Source organism: Papio anubis, chromosome 13, assembly GCF_008728515.1.
Source record: "Papio anubis isolate 15944 chromosome 13, Panubis1.0, whole genome shotgun sequence".
Lineage (NCBI taxonomy): Eukaryota > Metazoa > Chordata > Mammalia > Primates > Cercopithecidae > Papio > Papio anubis.
The window spans coordinates 91,118,661-91,144,096 of record NC_044988.1 but is presented as its reverse complement, the minus strand read 5'-3'; the positions used below and the strand labels follow the sequence as shown (position 1 = coordinate 91,144,096).

General features: G+C 44.8%; 1 long non-coding RNA gene and 1 pseudogene across 1 annotated transcript in view; one reads left to right on the top strand and one right to left on the bottom strand.

The window, feature by feature from the left end:
- The first annotated feature begins 691 nt into the window (after positions 1-691).
- On the top strand, positions 692-23,901 carry LOC101002310 (annotated as a pseudogene).
- Positions 22,061-25,436, bottom strand: part of LOC110741363 — a 61,337-nt gene continuing 57,961 nt past the window's right edge. The window contains exon 3 of the long non-coding RNA XR_002517435.2: positions 22,061-22,132. This is a non-coding gene — a long non-coding RNA (uncharacterized LOC110741363). The remainder of the gene's footprint in view (positions 22,133-25,436) is intronic.

The following is a 25,436-nucleotide window of genomic DNA, read 5'->3' as shown; positions in this document are numbered from 1 at the left end:
CAATGTAGGCAGCCTCCTCTATTAACCAAACTGACCTGATCTGCCACTGCAGGTCTATGCAATTTAAGGTAGAACAGACTCCTCGGCTCTAGTTAGACTATCCTAAATGTATTCTTTTGGAAAGAATTAGGTGGGCGTATAAATTAGTTCAACCATTGTGGAAGACAGTGTGGCGATTCCTCAAGGATCTAGAACCAGAAATACCAGTTAACTCAGCAATCCTATTACTGGGTATATACCCAAAGGATTATAAATCATTCTACTATAAAGATACATGCACATGTATGTTTATTACAGTACTATTCACAATAGCAAAGACTTGGAACCAAACCACATGCCCATCAATGATAGACTGGATAAAGAAAATGTGGCATATATACGCCATAGAATACTATGCAGCCATAAAAAAGGATGAGTTCATGTCCTTTTGCTGGGATGAACGATGGATGAAGCTGGAAACCATCATTCTCAGCAAACTAACACAGGAACAGAACACCAAGTACCACATGTTCTCACTCATAAGTGGGAGTTGAACAATGAGAACACATAGACACAGGGAGGGGAACATCACACACTGGGGCCTGTCAGGGGATGGGGGGCTAAGGGAGGGATAGCATTAGGAGAAATACCTAATGTAGATGATGGGGTTGATAGGTGCAGCAAACCACCATGGCACATGCATACCCATGTAACAAACCTGCACATTCTGCACATGTATCCCAGAACTTAAAGTATAATAATAATTTTAAAAAAGAATTAGGTAAAAGCATTTTTTGAAAACCACATCTCACTCTGAAGTTCATTGATTTAATCTGTTCTCTTTTTTCCTCCCTCTTCTTTTTTCCTAGGAGAAAATAATGAATGTCAAAGGAAAAGTAATTCTGTCAATGCTGGTTGTCTCAACTGTGATCATTGTGTTTTGGGAATATATCAATAGGTAATTATGAAACATGATGAAGTGATGTGGATGAAAATACTGCTTTCATTCTATCCTACTATTATCATCCAAGTCGCCAGGTAGAATTGAAATTAGGATTAACTAAAACCATAAATAAGGGATTCCACCCTTCCTGAATCCCTAAGCCCTGGACTGTCTTTAAAATCATTAGCTCTCCCAAGGGACTTCTGGCTAACTACTTATCTTCCTTCCTGCCTTGTTCCTAATATCATAATTTTTGTAATAGTAGGCTAGATCCAGAGAAAGAGATCAAATTAAGCCCAATGTAATTTTAAATAACTCATATAATCAAATATGGAAATTACCTTAAGAAATTTCAGACAGGAATTCCTTGAGAAATCCACCCTGAATTTTGAAATCCTAAAATATTGGCAGAGTTTAAAGGAGCAATTTAAGTTGTTGACTTTTGCTGCAAAATACGTACTGAGTTGCTGGTGATTCGTTTGTGCCTGGCTAAAATCTTTGAGTATGTGTGCCTCTGTGTGTGTGTGTGTGTGTGTGTGTGTGTGTGTGTTGTGTTTAACTTTGAAAATCAAAATGAATTAAGCATTTCTAAGTTTTCAAATTCGTCTTTGGATTCACCCCAAATATATGAGCTGCCTCTGTGCCTTTTGAAACTACAATGCCTTGGAGATTCCAGCTGGAGAGGCTTCTGACAGAAGTCTTCACAAGCAGCCACAGAAATGCCTGACGCCTTTGACTCAAAAGACTGGAAAAGCTCAGCCTTAAGGTTCAAAAAGTCTACTGTACAATTGAGTTGTACAGAGCTATTTTGGTACCATTAATATTTTCATAGCAGAGTGTTTCAGTGGCCACCAAGTTCAAGATGGTAGCCTGGATTAACATTCGAATATCTCTTTTGATTTTTTTTTTTTTTTTTTTTTTTTTTTTTTTTTTGAGACAGAGTCTCTCTCTGTCTCCTAGGCTGGAATACAGTGGCGCGATCTCGGCTCACTGCAACCTCTGCCTTCCAGGTTCAAGCAATTCTCCTGCCTCAGCCTCCCAAGTAGCTGTGATTACAGGCGTGTACCACCACACACAGCTAATTTTTGTATTTTTAGTGGAGACAGGGTTTCACCATGTTGGCCAGGCTGGTCTTGAACTCCTGACCTCAAATAATCCACCCCCCTCGGCCTCCCAAAGTGCTGAGATTACAGGTGTGAGCCACCATGCCCAGCCTCTTTTGATTCTTAAATTCTAAGATTTGATGAGCTAGGAGGACTGTCTTGGTTACTAAAAATGGAACTGTGCCTTTAGGTGCATGAGTGTCAGAGCCATTAGTCCCTGTGGTGCCGCACGGATGTAACCACTTCTGGAATGTTGCTTTGTTTCGTTCTGCACAACTCATTTTAAGAAAAACATGACAAACTAGCATATGACCAAAGTTAAAAGGGTCTGGAAACTAGGTCTTTTGAATTGAGAAAACTGAGGGGATTTAGTTCAAAGAAGAGATGACTCAGAGTTTGGTGTGGGGACCCTGGAACTCTCTTAGGCAACTGAGGGCTGAGGACATTTCCCACTCAGACTCTAGAACTAGAATGCCCCTTGGGCAAGTTACTCAGCCACTCTGTTCTTGTTTAGTTTCCCTATCTTTAAAAATTGGAGATAACAGGCTGGGCATGGTGGCTCACACCTGTAATCCCCAACACTTTGGGAGGCCAAGGAGGACAGATTGCTTGAAGCCAGGAGTTCAAGACCAGCCCTGGCAAAATAGGAAGACCCTGTCTCTACAAAAATAAAATTAAAAAATTAGCCAGGCATGGTGGCGCGCACCTGTAGTCTCAGCTACTCAGGAGGCTGAGGTGGGAGGATCACTTGAACCTGGGAGGTTGAGGCTGCAGTGAGCTGTGGTCCTGCCACTACACTCCAGCCTGGATGACAGAGTGAGGCGCTGTCTCAAAAAAAAGTTGGGGAAGGGATTATAATAGTCCCGGCCTCATAGGGTTGTTGGCAGAATTAAGTAAGTTGTTGTGTGTAAAGCACTGGGAAGCAATGCCTAGGGCTTAATAAACACTCAGTAAATGCTAGCTGTCATCCTCCTCCTCCTCTTCCTCATCATCGTTTCATTCAGGCCACTATAACAAAGTACCACAGGGTGGTTTAAGCAACAGGAATTTAATTCTCTCAGTTCTAGAGGCTGGGGAGTCCAAGATCCCCAGTGAGGGCTCTTCCTGGCTAGCAGATGGTCACCTCCTCCCTGTATCCACACATGATGGAGAGCAAGTAAACTACTGCCTCCTCCTCTTCTTGTAAGGACACTAATTCCTTCATGGGAGTCCTACTCTCATAACCTCATCTAATTACATCCCAGAAGCCCCACCTCCAAATATCATCACACTAAGGGCAGGGCCTCCACATATGAATTTTGAAGAGATACAACATTCACTTCATAACAGTCATCATCATCATGATCTGTTCCAGAGGGCAGAACAAAAAAGGGGATTTTGGCAAACAGAAGAGCTCTAGCAGCTGGGAGAGTCCAACAGAAGAACAAGTGCCCTTTGGGGTTCCTGGCTGGAGTCAGAATGTCTGCTTGGATAACCTTCAAGCTCTGAGTTTGAACACTTGATTAGATAACTTTGGTGTTTGGAATTGTAGCCAGAGTTGTACGTGCATTACTGAGCCAAAGGCTCAAACGTGCGTGTATTACACCGGCCTCTGAGAAAGAGGGTTACTTTCAGTTCTGGGCACACTTTCTCTGCACAGTGGCCACAGCAGGTTCTAGCTGCTCTTCAGGCCAATCATCTGGCACCCGGACTCTGGCCACAACATCCTCTGATGTGCAGAATCCACTTGAACATCTGCAAGAAACTTCAAGGGGAGGAGTTGTTTTTTTGTTGTTGTTTTGTTTTGTTTTGTTTTTTGCCACTTTACGAATTGGCCACACGATAGCTTGAGGTGAGCTGAGGGCACTAACCTTACACAGGTAGGCAGCACTAAACTAAAATGGATTGAAAATAACTAACTGAAACATGTCAACCAATTAGTAAATAGAAGAATTGTCAGTAAAGCGTATTGAAAGAATATCATCTAGGATAGCATTTGATTTCAGGCTGGAGGAAAAAATAATCTTTGAATTTTAGAGAATTAGAGGAAGCCTTCAAAATTATGATGAAATATCATGATGGTGGTGATCATGATAGGAGCTCCTAGTTATTGAGTGCTTGCATGTGCCAGGACCCTTGCTATGCATTACTGCCGATTCTTTTTTTTTTTTTTTTGAGATGGAGTCTCGGTACTTTGGAAGGCCAAGGCAGGCGCATCACTTGAGGTCAGGAGTTCGAGACCAGCCTGACCAACATTTAGAAACCCCGTCTCTACTAAAAATACAAAAATTAGCCAGGCATGGTGGTGTATGCCTGTAGCCCCAGCTACTCAGGAGGCTGAGGCAGGAAAATCCCTTGAACCCGGGAGGCAGAGGTTGCAGTGAGCTGAGATCGTGCCACTGCACTCCAGCCTGGGCAACAGAACGAGACTCCATCTAAAAAAATAAATAAATAAATAAATAAAAAAGCTCAAGGAGGCAAAAATTTTGTTGGAGAAGGATCCGTTGTTTTGCATCCATTCACAGATAATAATTTATTGAGTACCCACTACGTACCTGGCACTGTGCTAGGATCATATCAAGCAAGGCATTGAAAAGGTGGCATTTGAGTGGAGGCTTAAAGCATGAATACATGTTTAAAAGCCACTGCAATGTGGATATTGCTGTGACCATTGTGCTGTTGAAGGATTCTGGAGAGGAGGGTAAGGAGAGGGCTGTTGAAGAGATATGAAAAGTTGGTGAGCCTGAATCTATAAATCCATGGCCTGAGTGCTAGGTAGGGTTCTGAGTGCCAGGATGCAGCACTTGTAGGGGCTTTAAGAGTCTCACTGCCTTCACTAGTTAAAGAAATGCTTTTTGGGGCTGTTCTATTGAAGGCTCTGAGTTGGCCATGGCATTAGGCTCTGTAGTTGATGCTTTGTTTTCTGGAGGAAGATAAATCCTGGGGGAAGGATGTCTGGGCCACGGCATTTCCATCCTTTCAGGGCCTTCGTCATCACCAGATACCTGAGTAGGTGGCAGGAGAGGACCCATCTCTGCAATGGAGAGCTGTCTTCTTAAAAAACAAACAAACAAACAAACAAAAACAAAACAGAATTTGAGGCCAGGCGTGGTGACTCACACCTGTAATCTCAGCACTTTGGGAGACCAATGGGGGTGGATCTCTTGAGCTCAGGAGTCTGAGACAAGCCTGGGCAACATGACAAAACCCCGTCTCTACAATACACACATACAAACGCACAATTTGAGATTTTGCAGAAAACTGTTTCCCCTTGAGATCCTGAAGTGAAAATTTCCAGCCTCCTGATGTCATTGGTTATGTCTCAAAGGAAGGTAGAAACTGGGAAGCAGCTAAAACTCAGGCTCTCAGCTCAGCCCCGGGCTCAGTGATAATGGTTACAAACTCGCCTTTCTCAGAATTAAAAGTAACATGATATGTTTTTGTTTCTCTTTCACTTTTAGCCCAGGAGGCTCTTTCTTGTGGATATATCGCTCAAAGTAAGTGCTTTGAATTCTAGATTTCTAGCGGATGTTTTCCCCAGTCACTCTGGCACCCCCTACAGTCCATTCTTCACATGGCAGCCAGCCATGGTGCTCGGCCAAAGTGGGAGGAGTGGGTGGATTCCTGGGGTCTGGAACGTTATTTCTGCAGTCTCCCTAAACTTATCTGTATAGAACCATGGCTTCTATCTTGCCCTCAGTTCTCCTCAAAGTTCTCTTAAGTGGTGTCATTTGGGGAACATTCCTGTCTTTCTGATAAAAAGCATCTGGGGAGATATTGTCTATTACTCTCTCTTTAAACGTTATATAAAGACCCATGCAAGAAATTGCTCTAAGAATAAGAATCAGGAAAAAAAAAATTGAGCCTCTTGAGAAACTAGTGTGTATCACTAAAATTGTCTTATTTTTTGAAAAGAAAATGAGAGCCATGTAAACCTTTATATTTCCCATGGTTGGGTTGGTTGTCAGAAAGCTCAGAGCAAAGTATTGCACTTAACTGCTTGCACTTGCCCCAGCCTTCATTTCTGATATAATTTATCCCCTGGTGTGAAATCCTGGCTTTTATGCCCACATGCATGTGACCTTGGAAATTTGCTGAAATCCACCCAGCCAGTATCTCAGCTCTGAAATGAAGGTAAAGGTGAAACTTTTCTTTGGAATGACTAAGGTCAGGTGAAAATACATACCTGGGTGACTAAATCAATGTATCTCTTTCTGTTCTCTCTTGTGTTTTTTTATTCTGGCGTTGTTTTTCTGTTTATTGTACCTACGTATTGGAAGTCATCTCAAACACTTCCAAGAGTTAATGGGCTTTAAAACAGGTTTCATAATATTATGCCTGGCCGGGCGCTGTGGCTCAAGCCTGTAATCCCAGCACTTTGGGAGGCCGAGACGGCCGGATCACGAGGTCAGGAGATCGAGACCATCCTGGCTAACACGGTGAAACCCCGTCTCTACTAAAAATACGAAAAAAAACTAGCCGGGCTCGGTGGCGGGCGCCTGTAGTTCCAGCTACTCGGGAGGCTGAGGCAGGAGAATGGCGTAAACCCGGGAGGCGGAGCTTGCAGTGAGCTGAGATCCGGCCACTGCACTCCAGCCTGGGCGACAGAGCGAGACTCCGTCTCAAAAACAAAAACAAAAACATAATATTATGCCTGTTCATGAGTTACCTCACCACTGTATTTGTCCATTGGAAGGGCATTGTATCCACTGGCTTTCCTCTTTCCCCATCCTCCAGGAGGCCCCCACCTTTTCTTTCCTTTCTTTTCTTTTATTTTTTTTTTAATTTTCTGAGACGGAGTCTTGCTCTGTCACCCAGGCTGGAGTGCAGTGGTGCCATCTTGGCTCACAGCAACCTCCTTCTCCTGGGTTCAAGCAATCCTCCCGCCTCAGCCTCCCAAGTAGCTGAGATTACAGGCGCCTGCCGCCACGCCAGGCTAATTTTTTGTATTTTTAGTAGAGACGGGGTTTCACTGTGTTGGCCAGGCTGGTCTTGAATGCCTGACCCCGGGTGATCTGCTGGCCTTAGCCTCCCAAAGTGCTGGGATTACAGGCGTGAGCCACCGTGCCTACCCCCGACCTTGAAGAGACTTTCACAACGAATGAGGGTGTGGAAACTTTCTCAAATGGGTGGCTACAGTGGCTTCTAAGTAGTTTCCTGAACTTCTTGTTCAGCGACCCTCAGATTTCCTGAGGCTGTTACTGCTAACCTTTGGGCAACCTGAATTTTTCTCTAGACTTTTACAGCAAGCTGAATTCTGCTGGTTTCCGCTAAAGAAACATGGAAACATACATTGGGTTTTCATGAAGCCTGTAACTTGTTACAGTCATTTTCAACTCATAAAGCTCTCTTATGTATGCTATTTCATTCAGTCTTCAAAATTACCTTTATGGTAGGTCTATTATTAGTATTATTAACTATACTTTTTGGAGGAGAAAGTCAAAATTCAGAGAGGGAAAATGTCCTATCACAGTGACACAGCTAGTAAGTGGCAGATCTAGAACCCAGGTTAATGCATTAATACCACCACCACTCCAGCCCCCTTTTCCCTCCTCTTCCTCTAGGGCCCCCAGGATGAGCTGAGAACTGGGGGCTGCCCAAGGGAGAAGAGACTGAGGGAGCTTCAGGTCTATTCTCTCTCATTTAGCTAGAGTGTCTCATTTCTGTCTGTTTTATAAATTGGCGTTTTAAGTTTTTTTGTTTTTTTAGAGTAATTTTGGCTATGAAAAGAATTTGGAAACCCTAAGTTTGAGGACTCCACATTTTCTAAAAACATTTGTAACGTTTTTCATTTCTTAGAAGCCCAGAAGTTGGCCGGGCGCGGTGGCTCAAGCCTGTAATCCCAGCACTTTGGGAGGCCGAGACGGGCGGATCACGAGGTCAGGAGATCGAGACCATCCTGGCTAACACAGTGAAACCCCGTCTCTACTAAAAATACAAAAACTTAGCCGGGCGAGGTGGCAGGCGCCTGTAGTCCCAGCTACTCAGGAGGCTGAGGCAGGAGAATGGCGTAAACCCGGGAGGTGGAGCTTGCCGTGAGCTGAGATCCGGCCACTGCACTCCAGCCTGGGTGACAGAGCAAGACTCTGTCTCAAAAAAAAAAAAAAAAAAGAAGCCCAGAAGTTGATGACAGCAGTGCCCAGAAGAGCTGGTGGTTTCCGAGCTGGTTTAACAATGGGTAAGGTGATCAGACAGCAGTCGGTGTTTGCCCACCCACCTGGTGCTTGCAGAGGGTCCACACACAATGGTTTCATGTTCATGACCTTCTCAGTCACTCATCTTTCTTGCTTATTGAAATTATATGAAGAATATTTTGTGAGTGGGACTAGGACATTTAAGGGTTGGTTTTGTTTTTGAGACAGGGTCTCGCTGTCACTCAGGCTGGAGTGCAGTGGTGCAAACATAGCTCACTGCAGCTTCAAACTCCTGGGCTCAAGTGATTCTCCTGCCTCAGCCTCCCGAGTAGCTAGACTATAGGCATGCAGTACCACACCCAGATAAATACGTTTTTTGTTTTGTTTTGTTTTGTTTTGTTTTGTTTCAGTTAACTTGGGGGCTGAGGCTTGGGCTGAAGTTTATTTTTTTATTTATTTTTTTGAGATGGAGTTTCTCTCTTGTTGCCCAGGCTGGAGTGCAATGGCGTGGTCTCGGCTCCCTGCAACCTCCACCTCCTGGCTTCAAGTGATCCTCCTGCCTCAGCCTCCCAAGTAGCTGGGATTACAGGTGCCCACCACCACACCTGGCTAACTTTTGTATTTTTAGTAGAGACGGGGTTTCACCATGTTGGCCATGCTGGTCTCGAACTCCTGACAGGTGCTCCGTCCACCTTGGCCTCCCAAATTGCTGAGATTATAAGTGTGAGCCACCATGCCTGGCCTGGGCTGAAGTTTAGATTGCAGAAAAGACAATCATAAATGTTCTTAGAGGAATTGTCTTATCAAGTTTCCCTCACCCCACTGAAATAACCTGATGGTTGCTGGGTCATTACGTTGCTAACTGCACTGACTTGGAAGGGTAATGAGGTGAGTACTGCATCTTTTCGTCAAAAATATGTCTTTGTGAATAAACGCTTAGTGCCTAGAGCCTTCTTCTGGTCAGTTCACTTAATGCATGCATAATCTGCCTTGGACCATATTTCCACAAGATATTCACCAGTTCTCTGACCACCGCAGTCACCTTCCCTGCCTTACCTGGTTTACTTTCCCTTTGTACTTAGGATCCACAATCATCAACAAGAGGAAGAAGACATAGACAAAAAAGAGGAAGAGAGGAGACCAAAGAAAGGAAGATGACACAACAGAGCTTCGGCTATGGGACTGATTTAATCCAAAGTAAGAAAAGCGGTGTCACTCCCTGTGCAGCAAATCCATGGCCCTGCAGGAGGTGGTGTGGCAGTGGAGGCAACAGTGCCATTGAGAACATTCCTGATTTGAGAGAAAGACCCTTAGCACATTAGACCTTTAACAGTAGACATATGTGTATGTGCATCTCTTTGATTGTGATGTAAAGTATATTTCTCACTGTGAGTTATGGTCAAAAACACTGTGCTAGGCATTGTGTTAGGGAAAGGAGACAGGAGAAATCAATCAACATGGTTATATTTGAGAAGTTCATGGTTTTATAGGGGTTGTTACTGTAAAACTAGTATTTGCCTAGATTGGTAGGAGGCAGGATCAACTGGAAGGATGGGTCCTGGGAGTGAGGAGATGGGAGCTGTCCAGGGTGACTTTGAGACCTGAGAGACTGGTGGGTGGTGGTACCATTGGCCAGAAAGGGGACTGGAGGAGGAGACACAGGCCTCAGAGCTGGGGGATGTGGGGACCTCCATTAGGAACACATGTGGATGCAGGTGCTTATGGGACATCTGGACAGAGTCACAGGGTGCTCCTGAGCTTGGCAGATGGTATGTGCTGGAGATGTGCAGTGAGGTATCATCAGAGTAATCAGGAGAGAATGGCATCATTTTTTTAAAAAATTTAAATTTTTAATTTTTATTCATTTTGAGACAGGGTCTTGCTCCGTTACCCAGGCTGTAGCCCAGTGGTGCAATCATGGCTCACTGCAGCCTTGACCTTCCAGGCTTAGCCTCCTGAGTAAGGAGGCTTGGTGTGTGCCACCACGGCTAGCTCATTTTTAATTCTTTTGTAGAGACAGGGTCTTACTATGTTGTCCAGGCTGCTCTTGAACTCCTGGGCTTAAGTGATCCTCCCGCCTTGGCCTCCTAAAGTGCTGGGATTACAGGTGTGAGCCACCATGCCCAGCCTGAAAATAGCACCTATCCCATTGTGAAGGATCTTGGGCTCTGGAAAGACTGAATGTGTTCTGGCAAATTCTCTCATTGTTTGGGGATAGAGGATCCATGCCAGTGGGGAGGGATGGGACTTTTAGCTTCCCATATGTCATTTGATGATCTGCACAACAGGGTAGGCATCTCTGAAATGCTAAACCACTCATAGAAACGTGAGAAGATGGAAGCATTGTTGCTTTGATAAAGCCCCTTAGATGGGGGATTGAGACTCCCCCAGGGGCAGGCTAGATGGGCCAGAGATGGTCCCTAAAGGCCCTTCTAAGGAGAATAGGGCAATTTTACTGTGGCACTTGTGCTTTGCTGAGCAGAACTTGGGAGGTGGGGCTGGGGCTGAATGACTGGGGGCAGAGAGGAGGGACAGACCACAGTCACCAGCTTTCACCCTCTCCACTCTTCCCCTTGCATGGCTTTGTCTCCAAATGAGTAGGGAGCAGATATTTGTTTTTAATTTGTCATTTATTTATTTATTTATTTATTTATTTATTTATTTATTTGAGACAGGGTCTCACTCTGCCACCAGGCTGGAGTGCAGTGGCACAATCATGGTTCACTGTAGCCTCCACCTCCTAGGCTCAAGCAATCCTCCCGCCTCAGCCTTCCAAGCTGCTGGGACTACAGGCATGCACCACCATGCCTGGCTAATTTTTGTATTTTTTGTAGAGACGGGGTCTTGCCATGTTGCCCAGGCTGGTCTTGAACTCCTGGTCTCAAGCGATCCCCTGCCTCAGCCTCCCAAAGTGCTAGGATTACAGGCATGAGCCTCCGCTCCTGGACACAAGCAGATTATTGAAAGAATGTTGGTTTGAAGTGGCACCAAATGTAAGTCTTCTCAGGGCACCTGAGTCTATTTCTTGTGTAAATGAATGATTGGATGAAGGAATGCATGAACAAATAAATATACTTTGTATAAATGTATCCTTTTCGGCTCACGCCTGTAATCCTAGCACTTGAGAGGCCGAGACAGGTGGATTGCCTGAGCTCAGGAGTTCAAGACCAGCCTGCACAACATGGTGAAAATCTCTACTGCAAAACAAAAAATCAGCCGGGAGTGGTTGCGGGCGTCTGTAATCTCAGCTACTCTGGAGGCTGAGGCACGAGAATTGCTTGAACCCAGGAGGCAGAGGTTGCAGTGAGTCAAGATCATGCCACTGTACTCCAACCTGGGCAACAAAGCGAAACTCTGTCTCAAAAAAAAAAAAAAAAAAAGAAGTATCCTTTTCTGTAAACTACCTAAAACCACAGTATATCGTGCATATTTCCATATAAAGGTCACTTTGCTTCGATGACACCACATCCTCATTTGTAACTGTCTCCCAAGAGGGGCAGCTCCCTCTTCCCAACTGTCAGAGATTAGAGTTTGTGGGAGCTAAGTCCAGCATCCTCTTCTCTGTTCTTTAGACACCATTTTCCAATGTGCTCTCATAATTTTCATGGCATTAGGTGCCACTAGCGAGATTAGATACCATCCTATATTTAAACGTTTAGCCCAGATGTTGCCTTCGAGCTGTGACTTGTGTCTACCTGCTTGCCTGACATCTCTGCATGTCTCACATGGCCAGAACGGATTTCTCAATTCCACCCCACCCTTGCTCTCCTCACTTCCCATCCCAGTAAATGGCTCAAGACACATAGTCTGGGAGACCTTTTCCTCTGTCTACCTCACCGTTTAATTCATTAGCATGTTCTGTCAATTCCTTCTCCAAAATCCTTTCCACTTCATTCCCTTCTCTCCACTCCACAGCCGCCATGCCCTCCCTGTTCATGTTGCCATCAGCTTTTCTCTGCATCCTTGTCTAGCCAGCCTGCTGTTGCTTAGAGGGAATTCAGTCAATAATGAGTTGTGTTGGACACAGTGGCTCGTGCCTGTAATTCCAGCACTTTGGGAGGCTGAGGCAGGAGGATCGCTTGTGTCCGGAAGTTCAAGACTAGCCTGGGCAACTTAGTGAAACCCTGTCTCTACAACAAAATAAAAAATTAGCTAGACGCAGTGGCGCATGCCTCTAGTCCCAGCCACTCAGGAGGCTAAGGTGGGAGGATCACCTGTATTCCACATCTTTTTTTAACCTACTCCATGATTCATAGATTTTTAACACTTCCAGCTGGGCATGGTGGCTCATGCCTGTAATCCCAGCACTTTGGGAGGCCGAGGTGGGTGGATCACCTGAGGTCGGGAGTTCGAGACCAGCCTGACCAACATGCAAAACCCAGTCTCTACTAAAAATACAAAATTAGCCAGGTGTGGTGACCCATACCTGTGATCCCAGCTACTCAGGAGGCTGAGGCAGGAGAATCACTTGAACCCGTGAGGCAGAGGTTGCAGTGAGCTGAGATCACGCTATTGCATTCCAGCCTGGGCAACAAGAGTGAAACTCCATCTGAAAAAAAAATAGAATTTTAACTCTTCCTCTACCCACTCCTTGGGTACCAAAATGTACCATAAATAAATACATAAAATTTAAAAGCTGCCAATAACCTAGGGAGGTGTGTGCTTTGGTTAGGGGGCCTTTTATTTTGGGGGAAGCTTTTGTGGAACTCCACACACTGGCATCACACCGTTGCATGCCCTATGTGGAAGGAAAGCATCTGAGCAGCTCTTTCCTGGCACTTTTTTCTCTTTTTAGTGCCTCATCTTTGTGATCTTGGACTTCTCTGACAGTTGACATTGTCAAAGACTAGCTTTTCACATGTGTGAGCTGCCCTCCATCACTTCTTTTTTGGGGGGTTTTGTGGATTTTGATGACTAAGACTCCTTGATGCAGCGGTTCATCCAGGAAGCTGATCTTGATCTCATTCTCCCTCCTCCCCCTTCTCCCCAGCTGCCTGCATTTTCAGGCTTCTGTGTGGCTTTGTAGTCAGGGCCACTGACTTGCTGGAATTGTCAGTGGAATCAAATAATTAATAGCTGGGAAATAGAATATTTTAATTTTTAATGTTGCTACTTTTTCTTCCTGCTTGAAGGAATCCAAGTAACTAAACTGGACTCTGGTTTTCTGACTCAGTCCTTCTAGAAGACCTGGACTGAGTGATCATGTAGTTGAGGTGTGTGTAGCAGGCGGACCACCTGCTGGGACTGCGAGATTCTCAAGGGGAAGGACTGGGTCTCATTTATCCCATCTCAGTGCTTAGCAGGATGACCTGGTATAGAGCAGGGAACTGGGAAATGTGGGTCGAGGGATCAGGCACCCCAGTTGGGTCTTTTATGTAAATTAAATGGCAAAAGGCTCCATTCCCTTCTCCTTCTTTCCTACCCTCCACTTTATCTGCAAAATGGGAATGATGAGAACACTCACTTCATAGAGTGGTCATGGAGATCAAATGAGAGAATAAAAGTCAAGCACTTAGCCCCTGGTGCATAATACGTTTTAAATAAGTATACTTTTTCCTCCTTTTCCTTTTTTAAAAATAGTATTACCAAATGTCCAGCTTATACACAGTTATAAGACTTAGCTAGCGGGCTAGGTTAGAACTACTAAAAGATCTTTGACAAGCTAAAACTAAGATGCAATTAATGAGATGAAATGAACAAGATAGTTTTAAGTTCAGAAATGGTTACAGAAGTATAAGATAGCCGTGTGGGTGGTTTTCGGTTTTTGGTTTTTGGTTTGCAATCTCATCATTCAACAAAGCTGGGAGTTTTATAGAACTAAAAGCACCATGTAAGCTACTAAAAACAACAACAAAAAAGGCTCATCATTTCTCAGTGTGAATTGACAAAAATGCCAATGCAAATAAAAATAATTATTTTTTATCTTATTTTGTTTGTTTATTTATTTATTTATTTATTTCAAGATGGAGTTTCACTCTTGTTACCCTGGCTGGAGTGCAATGGCATGATCTTGGCTCACTGCAACCTCCGCCTCCTGGGTTCAAGCAATTCTCCTGCCTTAGCCTCCCAAGTAGCTGGGATTACAGGTGTGCACTACCATGCCTGGCTAATTTTGTATTTTTTTAGTAGAGACAGGATTTCACCATGTTGGCTAGGCTGGTCTTGAACTCCTGATCTCAAGTGATCCACCTGCCTTGGTCTCCTAAAGTGCTGGGATTACAGGCATGAGCCACTGCACCCGACTTATTTTTTAAATGGAAATAGTGTTACCTTTAGATCTGGACAAACCTGGGCTTTAACCCCAACTCATCAGCAGAGGAATGAAAAGTCATATAAGAAATAGTGTACATGGTGGCTCAGCTCAGAGCATGGTCTCTAGAGTCAGATGATCTTGTTTAAATCCCAGCTTTAACCCCTACTAGCTGTGCAATCTCAGGCAAGTTATTTGACTTCTCTGTGCTAGCTTCTTCATTGATAAAATGGGAATCAAAATAGCACCTACCTCAGAATGGTGAGCCCTTTGCACGGTGCCTGGTCGCAAAGGAATTGCTCAGTGTGTGTTAGCTGGCATCATTAGTGACCAGCTGCTTGGCCTTTGACAAGATAATAAGCTGCTCTGAGACTTGGTTTTCTTACCTGGACCATGGACAGGACACATTGCAGGGCTGTTGCAGAGACTAAATGAGAAAGTGTTCGTGATGGGTGCCTGGCACAGGTTGGTGCAGAGTGCATGGTAGCTTCTTTCATGATTGAAGGAAACCAAGGGCAACTGTGTCCTCCATGCAGCAGGCGTACCTGGGGTGCTGAGGGCAGAGCTAAGTCTTAGAGTTTGAGACTCCGGACAAGATGAGTCAAACCAGGAGAGCACCCTGAAAGTGTTTCCCCTGTCTGCCATCTGGACCAACCTGGGGCAATTTCAGCATTGGGGGCGAAATGTAGGAAACAGGTCACTTCGAGCTGTGATGGAATCTGGGAGGCAGACCAGATGTGATGCCTGGGGATGGGGTGGGAGGGCAGAGTCAGCTCAAGAACTGTAGGTGCAGTGTTGGGGGACAAGGGACAGGAGGCCTGAGAGGAGAGCTACTGAGGCTCCTCTTCCACTCTGAGGCTGGGGTGAGGCAGGGGAAGACCCAGCTGCACTCACCAGCCTCGCTGTGGGAAAAACCCAACTTTGCTGATGGGTGGGGGGGTTCTGTGAAAATCCAGGCCTCCACTGGCCGTGCTGGCCTGAGGTATTTGCTAACCTCACCTTTGTCAGGTGAGGCCCTGACAGCCTCACCAGGGCCACGGCAGTGCAGCCAGCAGGGATCACCAGGACTTTGCCCCAATCACTCACCTTCCTGAGGTTGAACCAAGATGCTGCCCACAGTGAATCCAGTAATAGAAGCAAATGCCAAGCAGGGTGCCAGGCCCATATTGGGGTTGAATCTAAATGAGCCTGTGCCAGTCTCTGCTTCCCAACAGGGAAAATGCAGCCACCTCCCGAGCCAAGAGGGAGTCAAAGCCTCCCCCTGCCTGGAGCTCCACCCTCACACTGGGGCCCCTGCTGCTCTGTGCTTTCTGCATTTACCCTTCAGGGCTTCAGGGTTTTGGGCTTTGTCATAGCTTCCTGCCTTTGTGTTGACCTTGCCAAGTCCCGTTCAAGCTCTCTGAGCACAGCAAAGCGCCCTCCCTCTCCTCTCGCCCCTTTTGTGTGCCTAGCAAAGAGGCTCCTGGTCTAAGGAGAAGGTCCTTGCCGGAGCGTTGGGCTCCAGTCTTGGCCTTGCTGGGCCTCTATCAAGTACGTTCCTTTCTGGTGCCTTCGTCTCCTTGTTTGTAAAGTGAGCAGTAACATCAGAATCCCTTTAATCTGGGGCCCTTTTTGGCCAATGACCAGGTTCTCACCCAGATGTCACTCCTGGCAAAAGGCAAATGGAAACAGCTTTTTCTCTTTCAAATCTAATTTCACTCTCTCATCCGCCTGTATCAAGGCTTAGGATCTCCTTAGGCTCAGATGACATCCACAGGAATAAATAACACCCAAAGTTGCTACTGGTAGCTTAGGAAGGAGTTGGGAAAGTAGGGAAAGGGATTTAGAAGTAGGAAGAGAACAAAGAAAGTAGAAGAGGAAAGAAGGTATGAGATGTAGAGATAAGAGCCTCATAAGGGACCCCCAAAACAGCCCTCAGAAGGCTGGGCGCAGTGACTCATGCCTATAATCCTGGCATTTTGGGAGGCTGAGGCTGGTGGATCACCTGAGGTCAGGAGTTCAAGAGCAGCCTGGCCAACATGGTGAAACCCCATCTCTACTAAAAATACAAAAATTAGCCAGGCGTGTTGGGATATGCTTATAATCCCAGCTACTTGGGAGGCTGAGGCAGGAGGATCACTTGCACCTGGGAGGCGGAGACTGCAGTGAGCCAAGATCCAGCCACTGCACTCCAGCCTGGGTGACAGAGGGAGATCTCTCTCAAAAAAAAAAAGATAGCCCTCAGATGCACCTGAGCCAAAGCCTCCTCTTCCTCACCCAGAAGATGCTACCTCTGCAAATGGCACACCTCCCAGCCAAGCGTTTGGCGTTAAGCTACAGTCAGGATTCAAGGACAGTCCCTGCAGATCATAGCTGACCCCCCTTTTCCTTGGATAGTCTCTGCCCCACAATGGCAAAGCTGCCCTGACTCAGGGAACTCTCTGTTTTATCACCAGGAAACGCCCAGAGGTGGTGAGAGTGACCAGATGGAAGGCGCCGGTTGTGTGGAAAGGCACTTACAACAAAGCCATCCTAGGAAATTATTATGCCAAACAGAAAATTACGGTGGGATTGACGGCTTTTGCTATTGGAAGGTAGGTGTCACTGATGAAACTGTCCTTGACTGTTTCTTGTTCCACTGTCAAGACATTTTTGTGGAGACTCCTGAACTGATGGAGGCCAGCCATGATTTTTTGATTTATTAGATAGAAGAATGTTTTCATGGAACTGTTTCAGTCTCCTTTCTGCTGAGGCCCTAAAATGCTGAGAACAAAATAATAGTAGGTAAGTCCACTCATTCCTACCTCAAAATGAGGGTCTTGGGTTGCAGGAACACATGTCTGTTCCACCCACCAAGCCCAGGGTCAGCAGCGTACCCACAACCACCTCCTCCCTGACCACCATGGCTTCCTTGAGAAATTCCACAAGTGCTAGCTGCTAGGCAGCCCAGAGTGCATCATTCTTTTTCCTATGCTCTACGTCCCAGGACCAACTACAGAGAGATTTATAGCAAGTTCTAGGTGCAGCGTGACCTAAGCACAGTGGCTTTCCATGCTGGAGCACAGCTGACCACTCTTCCATGGGTTCCTCAGATCACTTCTACTTTTTCTCTCATAGAGGATTTGGCCCTAGAAGATTTGCTGGTCAGAGCTTGCTCTTCCAAAGGTTGGATATGTTCCAGTTTCAGCTCCCTTGTTCAGAACATATGATGCAGAAAAACTACAATCATTCTTTCTTGAAAGTTCTAGCTCTAGGCCGGGTGCTGTGGCTCACGCCTGTAATCCCAGCACTTTGGGAGGCCGAGGTGGGTGGATCACAAGGTCAGGAGATCAAGACCATCCTGACTAACACAGTGAAACCCCGTCTCTACTAAAAATACAAAAAATTAGCTGGGCGTGGTGGCACATGCCTGTAGTCCCAGCTATTTGGGAGGCTGAGGCAGGAGAATCCCTTGAATCTGGGAGGTGAAGGTTGCAGTGAGCCAAGATCGTGCCACCGCACTCCAGCCTGGGTGACACAGGGAGACTCCGTCTCAAAAAAAGAAAAAAAAAAAAACCAAAAAACAAAGTTCTAGCTCTAATATTAGTTATTGAAGATAATCCATTTTGCTTTTTTTGGAGAATTTTCCTTTTTTTTTTTTTCCAAAATAAAACTGAAAGTCCAATTTTCCTATTTTTTTTTTTTCTGCCCTCTGGGCCTTTCCCTCTGTATCTCTTCTGAAGAAGCTTCATGGAAAGTTGATTCTTTGCCTTGTATAAAGAGAGTTGAAGGCTTAGGTTGATTTGAGCTTTGCCAAGGTGGGGCTTAAAGAGAGCTCCGTAAAGATCTGATAGTTCTCCAGAGATAACCTTCCCCAACCCAGAGCCCAGCAGCTGTTACTGTTCTGTCATTCACAATACCAATCAAGTTCTAATGTCGCTGAATGTGCGGATCCTAAGGACCTATGTGGTCTCTCTAGCAGAGAAAGGTGACTGTGGAGTTTTGACATGTTTACTAGAAGAATCTGTACTCATATAGGTTGGAAGCCACCTAATTAGATTAGGTGAGCCACCCAGCTCACCGAATCCTTTGGCACAAAAGGGGCTAACCCAGCCACGTTGCAGATTGATTTGATCCTGGTATTTCCAAAAAGAACAGAACATTGCCCAGTGCCCCACAACGGCTTCAGCCATCCAATTCCAGCTCTGCAGAACTAAACTGTAAATCACACATCCTGGTGAAAGCACTCTGCCCTCAGCTCTGAGACAAGAGAGGACTGCTTGTACTCAGCAGCAATAGATCTCTACAAGTGGATTTTGACTTTTAGGAGGTGTAATGTTTGGTTTGTTTTCAAGCAACAATGCATGGAGCCAACTGCAATGCTTTAATCTCTTAACAATGTAAAACCTCACAATGACTCTCCCCTGTACTTAACTCTACCCCACCCTACCCCAGTATTGTTTCCCAAGCTTCAGAGCACAATACATTTTTCTTGAAGTCCCAGAATACTGAAGGATTTCCTGGCCACTACCCACAGAGCCACACTGAAGTCCTTTTTTATATTCCTCAGATGTATTTTCCATTTAAAGAATCAGTACTATAAACCCTTGGATTACCACATGCCAACATTAAAAGCGCATTTTATTTTGGTAACAAAGAAAGGGAATCCAAGCAGCAACAAAAAGCGAAAAGAAGTGCCAGTCATTATTACTCACAAAACACCATGATTGGCCAGAAGTGTGATCAGCACATTAAATTCAGTCCACATGAGTTTAGGGTTTGGTCAAGTTGTATGAAACCATCTGGCTTATTCTTCCTCTTCCTGGTAATCTCCATAGCGTAGCTTCACAAATAGTCCATAGCTTGGGCTTACAGAAGACTCCAATAAAATGTTTTCATTTTATTTTCTTTTTCTTTTTTTTTGAGACGGAGTCTCGCTCTGTCGCCCAGGTTGGAGTGCAGTGGCCAGATCTCAGCTCACTGCAAGCTCCGCCTCCCGGGTTCACGCCATTCTCCTGCCTCAGCCTCCTGAGTAGCTGGGACTACAGGAGTCCGCCACCTCGCCTGGCTAGTTTTTTGTATTTTTTTTGGTAGAGACGGGGTTTCACCGTGTTAGCCAGGATGGTCTTGATCTCCTGACCTCATGATCCGCCTGTCTGGCCTCCCAAAGTGCTGGGATTACAGGCTTGAGCCACCGTGCCTGGCCTTTTTTTTTTTTTTTTTTTTTTTAGATGGAGTCTTGCTCTGTTGCCCAGGCTGGAGTGCAGTGGCACCATCTCAGCTCACCCCACAACCTCTGCCTCCCTGGTTCCAGCAATTCTCCTGCCTTAGCCTCCCAAGCAGCTGGGACTACAGGCATGTGCCACCACGCCCAGATAATTTTGGTATTTTTAGTAGAGACCAGGTTTCACCATATTGGCCAGGCTGGTCTCAAACTCCTGACCTTGTGATCCACCTGCCTTGGCCTCCCAAAGTGCTGGGATTACAGGCGTGAGCCACCTTGCCCAGCAATGGGGGACAGCATGCAATGTTTTTCAAAGGAATAGATAGTTAAAATACCACTAAATACCTACTAAAATGGCCAAAATTCAAAACACTGACAACACCAAATGCTGACAAGGATGTAGAGCAACAGGAACACTTATTCATTGCTGGTAGGAATGCAAAATGGTACAGCCACTTTGGAAGGCAATTTGGCAGTTTCTTACAAAACTAAATATACTCTTACCATACGATCCAGCAATCGTGCTCCTTGCTATTCACCCAAGTGAGTTAAAAACTTATGTCTACACAAAAACCTGCACATGGATATTTACGGAGGCTTTATTTCATAATTACCAAAACTTGAAAGCAACCAAGATGCCCTTTGGTAGGTGAATAGAAAAATGAACTAAGCCACATCCAGATAATGGAATATTATTCTGTGCTAAAAAGAAATGAGCTATCAAGTCATGAAAGATATAAAAGAACCTTAAATGCATCTTACTAAGTAAAAGAAGCCACGCTGAAAAGGCTACATGCTATATGCTTATATGACGTTCTGGAAAAGGTAAAACTATGGAGACAGTAAAAAGGTCAGTGATTGTTTGGGGTTGTTCGGGGAGGGAAGGATTAATAAGCAAAGCTCAGATAATTTTTAGGGCAGTGATGATATTTTGTATGATACTATAATGGTGGATACATGTCATTATACTTTTGTTAAACCCTTAGAATGTACCACACCAAGAGTGAACCCTAATGTAAACTATGGATGTTGGGTGATAGTGATATGTCTGTGTAGCTTCATTGATCGTAACAAATGCACCACTCTGGTGCAAGGATGTTGATAGTGGGGGAATGGGGGCTGTGCAAATGTGGGAGCAGGAGGTATATGGGAATTCCGTACTTTTGGCCCAATTTTTTTGTGAACCTAAAACTTCTCTAAACAACGTAGTCCTTTTTTTTCTTTTTTTTACTTTTTAAAGTTTTTTATCTTCTCTTTTCATCTATGTTTAATCAGCCACCAAACGTGGCTTATTGCTAACATAGTCCTTTTTTTAAGATAAAGAAAAAGTAGTTAAAATAAGGTTAAATCAGAAGTTGCTCATTCTAGTATTTGGATGGACTAGTATTTTGGATGATGGTGTGTGGACAATGGATTGGTGTTTTAGGTGACTAGTGGGAGGCTCATAGGATGACTATGTAACATGAAAGCAGATCTAGATCTCATAACTCATTCTCTGTATCACACAGGACAAGGGAGTTCCGCTGTTTGGGCTTAATGCATCCCCATTGGATCCAAGGGTCACATCACCCTTGTACCTGGTCTGGCAGTAGCAACATTGGGGTTTATGTTAAGGCTTTTGAACTGAGCTCAAGAACAAGTACCCCCTTTGACTGTCCAAAGTCTGAACCAATTGGTAAATTGGACAAAGGGGTAAGGAAGGCAGAGAGCGGTAAATATCACCCTCATTATAGTTAAAGCTCATATTGGAGAATGTGGCTTATATCTGCAGGCCCTGTGCCTCCTAAATATTCAACCCCCAGAGTTAGAAAGACTTGGGCATCCAGGCACCTACAGGCCTCTGGATGTGAAAATAGATCCTGTACTAAGCTTCCTGCAAAACCCAGAGCAGTTGAGAACACATGCTCTCTTGGACTGGCTGGTTCCCAAAAGCCAGAAGAGAGGAAGGATAGGGTAGTGCATGTCTAGTTCTAGCTGCTCTTCCAAAATTGGCAGTCAGGTAAGTCATTCCAGCTTCCCACGCACTGAGTGACTGAATGGTGGAGAGTAGCCAGGGGCATTACACTAACATGAAAACATACCCGGGGTGGGAAGAAATCATTCTTCTACTAACTATAAAATACAGACATGATTATAACAACATGTGATTTCTTTCAGGAATCCCAAAGGTTAAATATTTTGCTTTTCTTCTTTGTTTCAGATATATTGAGCATTACTTGGAAGAGTTCATAAGAGTTCATAACACCTGCTAATGGTCGGCCACAAAGTCATATTTTACATTATAGTGGATGATGTCTCCAAGGTGCTGTTTATAGAGCTGGGTCCTCTGCATTCCTTAAAAGTGTTTCAGGTCAAGCCAGAGAAGAGGTGGCAACACATCAGCATGATGCCTGTGAAGATCATCAGGGAGCACATCTTGGCCCACATCCAACACGAGGTTGACTTCCTCTTCTGCATGGATGTAGACCAGGTCTTCCAAGACAATTTTGGGGTGAAGACCCTAGGCCAGTCAGTGGCTCAGCTACAGCCCTGGTGGTACAAGGCAGATCCTGTTGACTTTACCTAGGAGAGGCAGAAAGAGTCAGCAGCATGCACTCCATTTGGCCAGGAGGATTTTTATTACCACACAGCCATTTTTGGAGGAACACCCATTCAGGTTCTCAACATCCCCCAGGAGTGCTTTAAGAGAATCCTCCTGGAAAAGAAAAATGACATAGAAGCTGAGTGGCATGATGAAAGCCACCTAAACCAGTATTTTCTTCTGAACAAACCCTCTAAAATCTTATCCCTAGAATACTGCTGGGATTATCATATCAGCCTGCCTTCAGATAGTAAAACTGTCAAGCGGTCGTGGCAGACAAAAGAGTATAATTTGGTTAGAAATATCATCTGACTTCAAATTGTGCCAGTAGATTTCTGAATTTGAGAGAGGAGTATTCTGGCTACTTCCTCAGAAAAGTAACACTTAATTTTAAGTTAAAAAAAAATACTAATGAAACACCAACATGGCAAACACATACCATTCCTCCTTGTAACTTGAGGCTTTGTAATGTGGGAGAATGAATCTAGGGTAATCAGATGTAAATTCCCAGTGATTTCTTATCTATTTTGGGTTTGGGGGAAATACTATCAACTGAACCAAAAAGAACTTGTCATAGGCAAAGATAAAGCCAGAAACACTCTACACATGCCACATAACATCTGGAGAAAAGGGTGCTAAGGGAAGCGTTTGGCAGCAAGATATGATTGTAAGGGGTTGTCCCTTGAGTTCAATGCCTGCCTATTTCCAATGGATCTAAAACAACATGAAGTTACTGTGCAGCAGAGCTCTCAGTAAAGACACCATTTGCCTTGGCAATCCTCAAAATGCTTCAATAGCAGATTGCTTCAGGCCATCTGTAGTCCGTCCTTTTCTCATCAGGATGTTGTTTGGCTTCTGTGCGAAAAATTGGTGGAGTGTCCTAGTAGATATCATGGTGGTGCGTGATCAGAGTCCCAAGGAACCTGAATGAGCCAAGGTGCCCAGCATGAAGTCAAAACAAAGCCTTGACATGAGTTTGCATGAAATAGCAAACAGAGAGTGGAAGAGAGGAGCCGATCACTGTGGGGCAGTGCCACCCTGGGGGCACTTAGGGTATGGGGTTGGTGCTTAAATACATCACGGATCCAGGCACTGAATGGGAGGAAGTGTGAGTGATTTCCAGCCTCGTTGATTCTATGAATGACAAGCAGCGGGGACTTGAACGGAATATGTTTCTTGTGTTGCCTAAGTGGTATTCAGTCTACCAGACTGCAACTTGCATCTTCTAATCCTCGGCAAAGAGATGTGGATGGTGTCAGAGAAGGCAAAGGCCTGCAGTGGATTGAAGAGGCTTGCAAGCAGTTCCGTTTCTAGGATGTGGGCTTCATCAGAGGACACTCAGTCATCAGCTGGTCTCACCACTTAGTTAGTCTAAACCTCAGGGTTCCTCAGCCCCTCATACCCCAACTTGGAGGGCTGAAATCCAGGAGTAGACTGCAGAAACAGCCCTCCCATCAAGTAACCTCTTGTTTTCTCCTGCTCCATCTGCACTGTGGAAGTGTAACAATTAGACATGCTTGGCAAAACGGTTAATTGATTTTGTAACAGAAGCATGAGCCATAACAATGGGAGATCTAGTTATCATGACTGAACAGTTTAACATTCAATTCCCTTCTCTAAGAGAAGCTGTGAAATCCTACATATTATTTAAAGTTAACCAAATCAATGTAAAGGAAGTTAGGAGGCAACATGTACATATGCACATATCTTTGTATTTTGCTTGTGTTCCAGTCTAGGTCATTTGTTTCTATTTTCTTTTTTTTTTTTTTTTTTTGAGACGGAGTCTCGCTCTGTCGCCCAGGCTGGAGTGCAGTGGCGCGATCTCGGCTCACTGCAAGCTCCGCCTCCCGGGTTTACGCCATTCTCCTGCCTCAGCCTCCCGAGTAGCTGGGACTACAGGCGCCGCCACCACGCCCGGCTAATTTTTTGTATTTTTAGTAGAGACGGGGTTTCACTGTGTTAGCCAGGATGGTCTCGATCTCCTGACCTCGTGATCCGCCCGTCTCGGCCTCCCAAAGTGCTGGGATTACAGGCTTGAGCCACCGCGCCCGGCCATTTGTTTCTATTTTCAAGCAATTTATTTGAAAAGCCATTGCACTAGCCTGTTGTATACTGCAATGAGCTTCTTTTATAAAATGAAACTTAGATTTTTCTTGACCATTTCACTGTGCCTCCTACTTCATTTCTTGCCAAAAAGTCTGACATCCAACAAAACAAAACAAAACAAAAACTCTGAATTAGTGGGCTTTAAAAAGGAAAAAGTAGGGCTTTGAAAAAGGAAAAGTAGATCACACATCAGTTAAGACTCCTGCTTCTCTATTAGTCAGGTTGTCTTGGATTCAGTCTGGAGTAGGGAGAGTTTAAGGGTTTTTAAGTCCTGAACCAAAGAAATGATTTAGCCTGAAAGTTTAGAGCAAAGAACTCATGTTTACTTTTAAGTGAATTCTTGATTTTTTAAAAAATTTTCATTAAAGTTTAAATCTCCAATGGACAAATTCATGATCTTGTTCATCGTTATTACTAAACTTTTAAAAAATTTTCCCAACTTACAATTAAATAAATTATTTTCTTAGTATATTCTGGTCTGGTCATGGATTGTGCATTTCCTCCCAAAGATATTCAAAATTGTCAATTAGAGAATTTTAGGTTTTCAGACTCAGAAAAGTCCTCACGCAATTCTGAAAATGTGTCCACTATTACAAAAATAGAACAGACTTGGGATTCCCAAATTTTTGTTTGTTTTTGAGACAGGGTCTCACTCTGTCACCCACGCTGGAGTGCAGTGGTGTGATCATGGTTCACTGCAGCCCCAGCCTCCTGGGCTCAAGTGATCCTCTCACCTCAGCCTCCTGAGTAGCTGGGACTACAGGCGCTGCCACTCCCCACTAATTAAGAAAAAAACTTTTTTATAGAAATGGGGTCTCACTATGTTGCTTAGGCTGGTCTCAAACTCCTGGGCTCAAGTGATCCTCCTGCCTTGGCCTCCCAAAATGCTGGGATTACAGGCATAAGCCACCATGCCCGGCCAAGGGATTCCCCAACTTTTAAGCAACAAATATTTATATAGAGCTTTCCACAGCAATGCACTGAAATAATGAACTGCCAGTGAAAGAATCATTAGGGAAAGGCTTGCCCCTGAAGCCCAGGGTGGGGCATCAGGGCAGAGGAAGAAAACAATGCCATCACCATATCTGGGGATTATTAGTCCTGACGTATGGGGAATATATCTGGTCAAGTGGGTAAAGTCTGGATTTCCAACAGGTGTACTTGTACTAAAAAATTTAA